Below are 13,544 nucleotides of genomic sequence, written 5' to 3'. Positions count from 1 at the left end.
CTATTCCCATCCATGCAGGCAGGGGGAATTTTGCAGGGCTGATTAAAAGCAAGCAGAAGTGAAAAAGCAAAATAAATTCTTTGCTAACCAGCAGTTTTTATTTGAATTACATTTGTAAATTTTTACTTATTTTAGGTTGGTAAGGCTCTCTAGCAGCTGAGAGTGCAGTGCAAGTCCTGTCTAAAGAGGAGGGGGATGCAGGAAATCCTTCACTTTATTCTTACCTGTCTGGGATTCAAAAAAAGTCACAATACCACAGTTTTTAAATAAGAATAAAAAAGGTTGGATGCATCCTATCCCTGTTTGAGGATTGCACATAGGCTGATAGACAGGACTTGTCGCCTGTATATCACAGCAGAGTATTTGGGGTGTTTCTTGGGAAAATTCCTCCCATGTCTTCTGAGGCAAGCCATGTCATCTTCTAATGTTAGGAGGACTCCAGTGGGTATTGTGGGTCAGCTCTGGAGGTTGTTGTACTGCCAAGCAAGTCCTGAGGGACCTGTCCATGCTGCATCGAAGGTGGGGCAGGACCTTTTAACCAGGCACTTCTTGACCCTTAATGAGCAGCTGGTCATTCATGGAGTTAGCTGCCTGAAGGTAAACTGCTATTTAAAAGAAGGGCCGCCTTTAACACACTATGTTCAGGAGGGGATGGCGTATTCTCAGGCTGCCTGAGGGCAAACGCATCTGCCCATTTACCTGTAACACAGCTGAGATTATGCTTTGCTTCCTATCCCACATCAGGGGACAATGGTTCATGGTGGGTTGTCGTCTGAAGATTCTAAGGCACGTAGTTGCTCACCGTCCTTTTGTTCACCTTTCACATAGGGGCTGTGGTCCCGCTTTGAACATCTGGACTGGTGGCCGCAGCTGCATTCCCTGGGAGGAGAAGCCCACATGGAGAACCAGGGGCAAAGCTGAAGGTGGGATTGAAATCTTCTTCACTCCGTATGTGCTGGTCCAGCATCGAGGGGACGACATGGCGGCAGCTTGTCCCAACTCTGCTCACTTTAGAAGGGAGTTTGGGGGTCTCCCAGGTCCTCCTCATTCATTTTGTGGACCCAAATCATCACTTACACAGAGGTCAGCTTGCGGGTGAGTGTTAAGAGAGACTCCTGGTTGTATTGATGGTATCAGCTGGACTCTGTTGTTATGTGGCCTCAGACACTCCGGGTTTTCAGGGGATGGGGTGCGACAAGTGTCAGGACAAGGTGGGAGAAAAGGAATAAGTGGGGCATAGATATTCCTCCTACCAAATCAGTTGCAAATTAGCCATCCCAGTGTGTCATCCTAGATATGGACTGTGAAGAACTAAGGATCAGGGATTAGAGATTTTGCTTCATTTAGACATCTACAACTTGGATGAGATCTTAGCCCATATGGTTGGGGAAAAAAATTGAAACTATAATGTCAAAACCTCAGAAAATAAATAGCCAAAAGCTCTTTGCCAGTTTTAAAATAAAGAAAGAAGCCAAAGGGGAATCTTTTGTGTCAGGGAATGGAGAAACTAAGAGGGGAGCAGGGACCCACTGGGTGTTTTCAGGTGTTGGGGAGCAGCAGTGCTGACGGCCCTGGGTGACCCCTCAGTCTCCGTCAGGCAGGGAGCTCCGCTCCTGGCTGGGTATGCTAGTCCCACCGCACTACTCCCACTATCCCAAAAAGCGGAGAAAGAGCAAGGTGCTATGAAAGATGCCTAATACTAGCTGAGCTTGGAGTCACACCAATGTAGCTTTGCTCCTCCTGGACCCCAGATTAGTGCCAGCACACATCTCTGTGCACCTTACCACCAGTTTGGAGCCATGATCTGGCCCCTAGGGCCAGGTACCTGCCTCCTCAAACTGACCCACCACACATTGCAAGAGCCCTAAAGTAAGAAATGCATGGTTAAGCGTGTTCTTAATTCCCCCTCCATGTTGACGGATCCATTTAGAAACAGCTTTTTGATCACCAGGCTCCCTCCCCAGTCTCCTTCTCCTTTCTTACTCCCAAGAGCTCCTATCAATGCTTATTACACACCCATATTCTTTCTTTTCCTTTTCCCTGTACATTTGCAATGCTGTGGCCTTCATGCTGCCCTTCACTGTTGCTCAGCCCTCCTAATTCAAATCTGGAGACTTTCTCCCCCTCTTCTGCCTGGGATCTTCAACAAGACCTGGAAGGAGTAATTGCACAGAAACCCCCATGCTCTGCTGCTGCTTTTGCTGTACAAAAGTACAGCTTTGAATGTGAGGACCCTTTCAACTCTGTCTATAATAAAGGCAGCACATTTCCCAAGTTAGAAATTACCACAGCTCTCGTTCAGACCTCCATCACTTGAGCTCCAGACAGAAACCAGTGTGGTTAAGGGAAGGCCATACATTTCTTAGTCTCTCCTGTAGCTCTGCTACTAATTCTTAGTTGGGACTCACACCTTGTCTTAATATATGTTGCTCTCTTCTGAGAGCTTGCTGCAATTTTTTCCCCTTCCCAGTTTGTGGCCCAGCTATCCATCCTTTCTTTTCCCACTTAGGACATTTCTCCAGACCGCACCTTCAGGAGACAGGAGTTTCCATCCCAGTGCTCTCCCACCACTCCTGAGCAGCTTCAGGCTTTGTTCCCACTATAACAATGAACCTGCCCTGTGCTTACTTGTGGGGGACATTCCTCGGTGCCCACAGGGAGCTTTTGGGTCAATAATAAGACAAGCCCAAGAATGAGACCTCATCCCATGCATGAGAACAGGAAACTCAGTGTGAACATAAGAAAACCCATTTTTGCCACGAGGGTGGTTGACCACTGGATCAGGCTGCCCAGAGAGGCTGTGGAGTCTGCATCCATGCAGATATTCAAAACCAGGCTGGACACGGTCTTGGGCAGCCCGCTGTAGCTAGCCCTGCCTGATCTGCTCTTGGATGACCCTGCCAACCTTAACACTTCTGTGATCCTCACTCCTGGGATTTTTTTTTGCTTTCCTCCCAGTCTCTCCTTGCTAGTTCTCACCACTTTCTCCTACCCCTGGCTTTTCTGTTTCATTTGGCTCCTGCTGGAATCTCTGCCTCTCCTCTTTCTCCTCCACTACTCACCTTCTGCCACTTTCAGGCCTTGTGGACATCAATTCACTTTTGGTTTTGCTGCCTATTTTTTCCTGCGATCTTCCCAGCTTCGATGTACTTCAGAGCAAAGAATGGAGGATCTAAGCAATACCAAGAAAACATACACATTATCACAAACATAATTTTTTATGTGGAAATGGTGCTCAATAGTTAATACACAGCAGTCACACTTGGACTCCCAAAAGGCGCTCACTTTCAAAATCGGTGGCCAGTATATACTATAATGTGATATATATGTGCCATTATACCTCTATGTGAGAGTCAGCTTCAGAAAATAGCCAAAGGTCTGGAGTGGAGTTTCGGGGCAGTGACTGGTGCTCCCTTGCCCCATGTCTGAGCTCATCCCCTGCGGTCCCAGACATCGAGGGACCGCTGTGGTGGTGCAAAGTCACGCTGGCCGCAGGTGAGGGTGCCCTGCTGAGGGCTGGGGACAGGACGAGGGCACCCGCATTTCATCTGACCATCTCTCTACATATGGAGCAGGGATATTTGTGTTGCTCGGTTTATGCCTGGGACCTGAACCCAGGATGCTAGTAGAAGTGGATGAGTTTATTTAGCCAAGCTATTAGTATTTTGGGGTATTTCTGTGCTACCTTATCACCTCAAAAAGAGGCAGACTGCTTAAAATGCTCAATATTTAGAAAAGCTTGTTTCCTCTCTCCTGCCTTATGTTATTGGTGTGGAATATTCTCTTCTTAAGCACACTGCAATAATATTAGGTAATTACTTAGCTCATTTTTCTATACGGGTTTTGGTAATTCATAATTGTCTCAGAGCTGAGAAAATGTTTCCTTTAAGAAGGTTAAACAAAGAGTTTATTGACATTAGTGAAGATTGGTTAAAGAAAACATTATTAAATAAAGGGAGCTTTATTTAAACACTAAATTAATCATTTAAAGGCAAATTAGAGGTCGTAACTCCTCCTAAATAAATAATGTTAAACAATAATTAGATATCCATTTTAGATTACAGGCAAGCACTTGGGTTCAGTGGGCTGAAAAACAAGTTTCTTCTCATCTCTTCAAATTTGTTCAATATACATAATTAAAGCGAATCACTGCCCTGCTTAAATTTTCCATTCTGAGATTAAAAAAAGATTCTGTTTGTAACTGTGTGTCATATTCGCCATTAGATGATAAAACATCTTTAAAGCTTCACTTTCATATAAACAGAAGAAAAGATGAGAGCATCCAGAGAGATCCCCGGCAGTGGAAATCGATTCTCCTAAGCTACTGGTTACAGTTATCAATCTTATCAAACAGGCCGATGCATAAGTGCCCTCAGCCACTTTGATTTGTATGATCTCTCTTTGCCAGAGTTAACCTTTCCGACGTTACGGCGTGTGCAATATGCACTATCTGGGCTATAATTACACTCCCTTTCATTAGCGCTCTTAGTCATCTCTTAAGTGTGAGATAAAATTAAAGAAATCGTCCTCCTTTCTCATTTCATTACTGTTTTTTATTTTATTTCATTTCATTTTATTTTATTTTAGGCCCTGAGTAGTTTCGTTTGCGGTTTCCTACGAATACGAACCAACCTTCCCCCTTATCATCCGCTTTCAAAGAGGGATTCAGGACAGGGAGTCACAAACGCAGCATCTCGCATCTCGCTACCGCTGGGTTTGCATTAGGCCTCCTCAAAATGACGATGGCTGTTGAGCGTTGACAGGAACCATACCACCGTCCTCCAGACCTTTTCGTGGGCTTTGCTAGCCCCAGTGCCAGCCGCCTTAATAAAAAGCACTGGGAATTTTTGTCTGCTGTGATACAAGTGTTAAGGAGTTAGATTAATGAAATCTGACGTTAGCGCTGATAAATAATGACACCACCGAAAGCAACCTCGGCGGTGGATGGCAACATCAAAAAGCACAGCAGATTTCACTCTCTATTAAGGGATTGTCCTGTAAGGAAGCAGAGACGGTGGCGAGGGGAAAGCTGGATGGTCTGGCAATATTTCACATGAATCACCCATCAGTGAACGAGGGTTTTTTGCACCGAGTTGCCGCTCTGCTTCTGCGTTTGCCACGTTTGATTTTAGGCTGATACCGGCAACGGAGAGCGCTGTCGAAATGACGCCGTGTTGTAGACGTCGTGCTTGGCGTGAGCGAATATTGCATGGCTAATGTCACCCCTAATTGCACACTCCGCGTTAGCTTTGGCTACAGTTGTTTTCCATACCTCTGCCTGGCACGCAGGCTCCTGTTCATTCGTTTTTCATTACTGGGACTAAGTGGAATATGACTTTGCATTATGCTAGAACATATATTTCACCTATTTTCTTGCTGCTTCATTTTCTTTTATTTTAAAATGAAAATAGCTGATGCTAGAGATATTTTTAACCCCTGCATACGTTATCTCACGCCTCGCACAAATCTTCAGAGTCCGCAACAGTGGTAGGGATTGCAGATTTCATTTAAATCCATGTTCTAGGAAGAATAACCTCGCAGGGAAAAGTTGTTTTGTACAACCCCGATATCTCTCATTAGCTAGTGAACACAAAGGAATGGAACAGGACTTTTCTGATTATTTTAGTGTTTTTTTTTCCCTTAACTACTGAATTTACACACAAAAAGAAAGGCACTTTGTATTTAAGGTTAATCAAGTTTCAGTACAATTTTTTACAAACTGGAATCACACTAATCTTTTTTTTCTTGCTCTAATGTGTGGCTGTTGAAATCCTTAGCTGTGATAAATTAAGCTACTTATTAATCTAATTATCGTACATTCATCCTAGAAACTTTCATGTGACTTGAAAAGGCTATTCAACCTTTTCCCTCCCCTCCTAGAAAGGGCTCAACCTTGCACCAATTAAGATCATTCTGAAGTAATGCTTTAAAAAAGCTTTCTTTAATCACCCAGTGGAACATGGGCTGATGGTAAGCAAACTAAAAGCTGTGAGAAAAGTTTACCTTACCTTTAAGTCTGAACATTTTGAATTGGAAGAGGAAGGTATTCCTCTCTTCCTCTTCTTCTCTGCTCTCCTAAATAAGTCCATGAAATTATTTAGCAAGAAAAGTTGTTAATGAAATCGCTGGCTTTTCTCTGAGCATAGCAAAGGACAAGATGGGAAGATGTACTCGAACAAAACCCATGAAGTCTAATTCAGTATTGGGATAATGGGAATTTTTGGCTCCCAGAGTATATATTAACCATTCGGATTTTATAGGTATTGTTTTGTTTTAAAGCCTTATCTAGCGATATGAAAACATCCTGATACCAAAGGATCCAAAGGATTAAAAAAGAAGAGAAAACCCCAAGAACGGAAAAGAAATAGGTTGCAAGTGTATCCTATCTTAAACATCCATTCATTGCCAAATGGTTTTGTTACTTTTTCTTAATAACCACATAAATGGAGCTGTTTTATATTCAAATTAAACTAGGTATTAATTTGAATGCAAAGCAGCTCAGTTTGTGCCGTTTCAATGACAGGTTTACCCCCAGACAGAATTTATGAACAGCCCGATGTGGGGGAAGTCCGCTTCTGCTCCTCACCCCCTCTCCGCGCCTAGCAAACTTGCTAACTGTGAATAGTTTTTGAAGTGAAGATTAAAAGAGTGGAATTATAAAGTATAATTACATTTTATTGAAACTCTAGAAATCAGAAAAAAATTCAGCAGGAAACTTTTAGTGAAACATGATGTGTTGTCATTATCATTAAAAGATAAAAGTTCCATACTGTTTTTATCTGTTTATTTGGAAGAAATCCAGCCTTTGCAGTTACGCAGGAAACAAAAAACTGGAATGCAGGAGTAATTATTAAAACTGTGTGATTTGTTATCTCAGCTACTGTCTTTCCAAATGGTAATGCGATATCAGCAGCTGCAGACGGTCGCTGATTTCCTCTATTAGTAAACAAGTGCTTTGGAGACCTGTGTGAGGCACTTTAAGCCCACTACTCCCCGAAGTGCTGTCAGGCTTAACTACTAATCCATGGTATTTCAGAGCACTGGAAATTCATCTTTATAAAACCTGAACAAAAAAGGGAAAAAGCCTGGAGGGCAGGAGCTCCCTCTGGTGAGACAAATGACATGTTCATTTATTAATGAAACAATAACCCTGGAAAGAGGATCAAAGCACATTCCATCCTCACTTTACAATCCCCAATTTTCTCAGGCCATACCATTTAATTGAGCCATGACAATGGAATACTTAATTGTTGCGTTAAAGTTTGAAGAAGCGACTTCTTCAGAATCAATGTTCATTTCTGGATTATGACAGTATAATGTCACCAGCTTGTAGCTGCTGCAATTTTATTTACTCTCTTTCTTTTACGCGGACAGAGAGAGAGAGAGAAAGAGCTCATTTTATTCTTTTACCAAAGGCCTCTTATCCCTACCCATAAGTAGGGATACATATACCTATACTGGAGGTAAAGCCCAGCTGCCGGCCCATTGCTGTGCTGAGGTTGTGCCCACAGGAATGCGGCTGGGGGTGACTTCTGCAGCAGGACAAATGCAGGGGGTACAGCACCTTGGAAAGGTAAAAGAAACCAGCTTTTCATCTAATTAAAGAAAAAGCTGAAATAGGGAGCTGGCCTTGCTGCATCCTCTTTGCTTCAGGTGCAACAGCTCATTGCCAAAGTGGAGGTAGCGTTTTAATTTCGGTGGCTCTGCTTTCAGGAGAGCTTGTTGGCAGGTTTGGATTGCATGTGCAAAACACATTAAATGTGAGCACTCGTGTCTTATTAATGGCTTGGCCTCTTGACTCCCATTTGAGAATGTCTTTAAGCACATGCACATGCCTCTATAAGCACCAGCGAGGTCCCAGAGCTCTTCACGGGATCCTCCAGCACTTGAGGATCATCACCGCCATCCTGAATCCGGGCTACGGGCAAATCTTAGTCCATCCTACTTCTTAAAGCCAGTATTACTTCAGTGCCATCCCTCATTTAACAGGTTTAGGAGCAGCTATGATTACATTGTGAGCCTGACCGTCCTGCTTTGCATATACTTTACTTTCTCCCAGTACTTAAAGCACGTGGATGCCTCTATGTTTGGGAGTGCTTAAAGGGCTTTTGATTCTCACCCTGCTTTCAGATGGGGTCATAGAGGACCTCCTGGTTCTTTCCTGGGGGCTCACATTGTCTGCCATCAAAGTTTTGAGGCAAAAGGGCCATCCTTCTGGGTTTGTGCCCAGCTGCTGCTGGGGTCCCCGATATTTTGAAAGGACATGAAGAAAATACAAGCGCCCAAAATAAAAGCCAGGTTTCCAAAAAAAAGTGGTATAACTTCTGAAATGAATCTGTATGTCACATGTCTCTCCAAGTGACCTCTCCATAACACCTGTTTTTATCAAAGTTCTTACCGGTGACTCATTTTATATAATTGATATTTACTAGTAGACTCAGTATCCAGTAGTGATTGACTGCTTTCTTTTTCTTTAACCTGATTTTAACTTAAATGTCATTTTCTGGGTGCCTGTAAGGAAGCAGCTAGAAAGGCTATCATGCACGAGTGTCTGCTACCTTTAAATTAATACATTATGGTTTATTAATTCTTCTTATGACATGTATTATAATACACTTGCATGTACATAGCGCCTATAATATAAGAACCCTGAGGCACTTACAAACATTAACTAAGCCTTACAATCTTCTTACTTTGGGTAAACAGGGACAGAGGGAGGTTAAGTCTGTCATCCTGACAGCTCTGTGCAGAGCTGGGCACAGAACTGCTATATCCTGACACCTTGTAGTCTCTAGGGAGCTCACGCTCCCCATAGGATGGCTAATGCTTTCCGTAGGATGGCCACTGCACCCCGTAGGATGGCTAATGCTCCCCCTTCCTTCATAAGCGGTGGAGATGGTTTGTGGGACTGGAAAAATGGGTCAGGATCTCAAAGAGATCACAGCTGAATTGCCTATACTTACACGTATTTCCCCTCCATCCTTATCTGACTCAAGCAATGGGCTAAGCATTGGCTATGCAAGAAGCGAGTAAACCCTGGTTGCTCAGCAGAAGTACAAATCATTCTTAAGGTTGGTTCAAAGGGGGTAATAGAGAAAGACAGAGCTGTTGAGAAATCCACCTAAGCAACAGGTCAGCCTTAAGGAGTGTAAGTGCAGCCCAAAGACACTGAAATCTCTGCACCAGCAAAGACCTGCTCTGTAGGATTTAATTGAAAATATGATCTGTCCCCTTTTTCTGTTCTAAACACTAGGTGCTGGATTAGAAATGGGGCGGGATGGGGACCGTTTGGGACTGGAGCTTCATAGGATGCACAATTCTCCTAAAAGAAATATATCACACTGCAGGGGAGTAGCTTGGGGGGATCCCTCCATGTAGGTCAGGTGAAGTCTCGGTGCATTCCTGACATGGAAACGAGCAGATGAGAAAGTCTGAGTAAATGAATTGTGTAACAAAGTCCAAAGGGACTCTATTTTCCCCCCCCCGCTGGAGTATTAAGAAATCTGTGCAAAAATCCCCTGCCTTCCAGAGGGCACTGAGTGAAAAGCACAGTGCAATCTCCAGTGTGTCTGGGAGCTGTGGTCTTTTTATTTCTTTCCTTCCGTGCATATTCCAGCAGGGTCTAGCTGACCCATCCCTTCAGGGTGAGTATCAGGATTCCCCAAATACTCCTAGCAATGGGGGTGAGGTGATGGGGACCGAAGGCAATAAAACCCACCCTGGATGCCTCTGCAGGGGGCTATGTGAGGCTGGTGCTGAGTCCTCCTCTGCCCATGGGGACCTCTCTGGTCTTACCGTGCTCCCTTGCGCAGACCCCTCCATGCTTGGGGATTCTCCCTTCACCAGCAAAACATGCCTAGTTTTGCCCAAATAATAAGAGGAAAGAGAGTCTGGTAGAGAAACATTAAAAGGACTGGTTATCCCTTCCCTTTGCGGGAAGGTGACTGGCTGGGACAGGAGCAAGAACCGATGTCAAGGGCTCAGAGAGGAGGATGAATTCTGTCCGGCAGCATGAGCTAAGTCCGTCCGTCCCAGCTTGTGTAGGTGAACCTGGCTCCCTCTGCCCTGCCCCTTACCTATTGAGTCCCTGGAAATCCGATTACTGATCCAGGCCAGCCGTACGTGCAGCCAAGCAATTACATTGTTTTTCCTCCACTGCAGCTTGGCGGGTTCTGCAGTTGAGGTTTACAGGAAAACAGAATTTTGAGACCAAAAAAAAAAAAGTGCTTGATGATATTAGTATTATAAAGACGGCTTACAGTACTGGATATTACTATTCTGTTCAGTAGTGATTAAGGGTTCCAGTTGAGACTGGACAATTTATTATGTTTTATTGAGATATAATAAGAGCTGGGAAATGAAGGGAATAGGAAAAGACAGAGAGTGGAGGTGCGGTGATGCCTGTGTTACAGCTGGGGAGCCGTGGTGTGGGACAAATAAGTCCCCGGTCCTACAAGGATGTAGTTCTGCCCACGCGTTCAGGTCGGGGGATATTCTCCACGCACAAAATGAAACACGTGGCCATCTCCGGCAATGACACTGAAGAAGTTCAACCAAGGTCATAGCACGGAGGAGAAGGGACCCCCGGGCTCTAACCAGAGTGTCCCCATCCTCCCTAGGCTGGACCCCTGAGCTTTCTCATCCTGGGATGGGTTTTAATGCTGTGCCCATTTTGGCAGCGCCCCGGGAGGTTTTGGATAGCTGGCTTGGGAACGCAGCATGGCAAAGGCTTAACTTTCCCCGTGGTGAATAGGTGAGCTTTTGGAACTGCAGAGGAAATGTTTTCTCGCACAAGTTTAAGATAATAAACTCAACTGAGTGAGCAGACACCAGGAAGAAATATTTAATTATCCTTCTCACCATTATGGGGAACTTCTGCCACTCTTCAGGTTATTATACAGTAAATAACCAGTTTTCTAAAGGACAGAGCTGTTTTAATTATATGACAATGAATGCATAATTATTATGTTTGTTAGGAATGAATCACAAGACAACAGACTTGATATTGCTGCTCTAGTTAGTGCATCTTAATTACTTTTTCATTTATTTTGCATATAAAAGCTATTTGCTAATTGTCTTTGCTGTAAATATGCAAAATATAATTAGTCATTCATAATTCTTTATGTGTTATCTAACTGTACATTTGTTACTGAGGAATGTATATTAAAGTTTGAATATTTAATGGGCTTTTGTGGCATAGAATATTTTTGTACAAAGTTTTCAGGAAATATTAGAGACATAATTTAAACCTTCTTTTAACCCCTTTTCCTATGCAAACTAATGTTTCCCATAAAGACTAGATATTGATAAATTAAACCCCCTGGAAATCCATTTCTATTTTCTAAGCATACAATATAAATCCACTGCTGATGGTATGAAATGCCTCTTGGTCTCAAACTGAAACCAGAGAGATTAGAGCCTGTTAAAAGTATTGCAAGTTGCTCTCTACAGTGAATTTAAACTGTAAGTACAGAGTCGCAAATGCATTCAAATCATATAGCAAGACCAAATGCATTTATCTTTGGTGTAGGTTTGTTACTGTGATAGTAGTGCCACGTTGCAGAAGGATCTGATGGCAATATGTGTTTTCTGACAGATATTGTTGGTCAGAGCAAGAGGTCACCGTTCCTGCTTATTGTAAGGCTATTAAGTTTTTGACAAATAATAAAATGTACAAGACTTTAAAGCTTAATTTTGTTCTTTAATTTTGGCACTTGTTGGATCTCTCTTTAGTTGCGTGGCTCGCCCTGAATTGGAATCGCAGGTCCAGCTGAAACACTGTGCCTCTCCTTCTTTATGCCGCCTTTTTTTTTTTTTTTTTTTTCCTAAGGCTTAGGCTAGTTTCATCTGTAATTAGCACTCTGTAAGGCCCGCAGTTCCTGGGAATGTTTTACATTGTGATTAGATTCATTACAGAGATTGACTGGTTAAAATGGGCCGTGTGTTTCTGGAAGTTGAATTAAAGTCCAGGTCTCAAGAACCTCCACAGATAATTATACATTATCTGTTCACTCGTCTCGGCGAAACGCTGCCGGTTCATTCTCCTGATGCATGTCACATTCTACATTTTTTCATCTCAAACATTTGATTTACTATCCGGTTGTACTGTTAATCCTATGTCATGACACTCCTATTCACTTCTGCTTTTCAACTGAAAGCAGCTTCCTATGAAGATAAAGCTAGGTAAAATCTATTGTAAAGGAAAGAATAACTTGAATGCAGCTATCATATCGAAAAGAAAACACACTCCTCCACTCTTCACCCTTTAGACGCTCTGAATACTTTTCTTAATGATGAAGTCAAACAGAATAGCCACTGAGAATACAAGCCACAGTTATTTTTTTTTCCCTTCAGAAGTAATCCTGCTCTGTAATTCTGTAATTGTTCTTATTTACGTTGAGCAAATCTTTTTAAACTAACATATATAAAAACAGAGTGACAGTAGAGTATAAATTAGAAAAAAAACCCCAGCTCACATGCTTCAGTAAATTGTGATATGAATAAATCATACATATCCCTACTTATCAAACAAGTATTTAGAAGCAAATTTAAATAATGCTATTTAATGCTGGCACTTGCATAAAACCCACAACTGTCAGTGACATTTTTTTCAAGCAGTTGACTACTTGAGCTATAGATTAAAAAACATACATTTTATGCATCTAGCACAGCGCAACCCCCCCCCCCCAACTACTTCAAATGATGTTCCACTTCCACACAGAAGCTATGCAACAGTATTTAATCAACTAAGAGCTGAAAACCTGGTGTTTCACATCACAGGTGGGGTTATGCCTGCATGAAAAGGGAAAGTTATATAGGACACACAGAATTTTACTTTCCAACCTGTGAAGCGGGGATATACCCTGTTAGAGGGAGGCATATCCTAAATGTATTTCCTTTACTGCAAATATGCTGGACATGGACATGCTATGAAAGTATATTGAAACCACTTGAATATTTTTCTGCCCATTCAAGCTTTCTTAGCCTTTTGGAGAGAATGAGAGGAGCTACCCAGTGTGGCAGAGGTTCTTCCTACGACCTACTGCCTCTGTCATGAAGGCAAGCAGGACTGTCAGCACTGGGGTTAAAATCTATTACAATGTACGATATACTGTAAGAAGCTGTTGAGAAAACCGAATCCTTTGGTACCAGATCTTCATTTTCTCTTCTGCATCAGGCAACTCAAACAGAAAACAAAATTTTGGTTTTAATGGCAGAAAAGAACAGACTCTTTAAAAGAAATTCATGGGGGTAATCGATTGCTTGGGTTTCAAAGAAGTAATCTTTATTATTACATGACTGATGCTGAAAGAATGAACAAGACATGAAGTCTTGATGGCAGTTTTGGGGGAGAATTTTAGTCCTTGAGTATTACAGAAGACTTTATGTGTGCTTTTTTGAAGAATTCATTTAAAACCCAGTAGGAAGCAGGTAGGCTGCATGTTTCCAGGGCAGGAAAAATGCATCTATTTCTGTACCATTTAAATGTCAGATCGGTGGGTCAGGATGTTAGCACAGATTCCCCCCAACTTCAGCTCGAGCTC

The 13,544-nt window shown here is 42.7% G+C and overlaps 1 long non-coding RNA gene across 1 annotated transcript in view; it reads left to right on the top strand.

Annotated features, from left to right (window-relative positions):
* LOC128140101 (uncharacterized) overlaps positions 1-13,544 on the top strand; it is an 89,369-nt gene that overhangs the window by 56,277 nt on the left and 19,548 nt on the right. The window contains exon 2 of the long non-coding RNA XR_008234618.1: positions 829-1,095. This is a non-coding gene — a long non-coding RNA (uncharacterized LOC128140101). The remainder of the gene's footprint in view (positions 1-828; positions 1,096-13,544) is intronic.

The sequence above is a fragment of the Harpia harpyja genome, chromosome 3 (assembly GCF_026419915.1).
Source record: "Harpia harpyja isolate bHarHar1 chromosome 3, bHarHar1 primary haplotype, whole genome shotgun sequence".
NCBI classification, from domain to species: Eukaryota; Metazoa; Chordata; class Aves; order Accipitriformes; family Accipitridae; genus Harpia; species Harpia harpyja.
The sequence above is the reverse complement of the archived record's forward strand: the minus strand, read 5'-3'. Positions and strand labels throughout refer to the sequence as shown.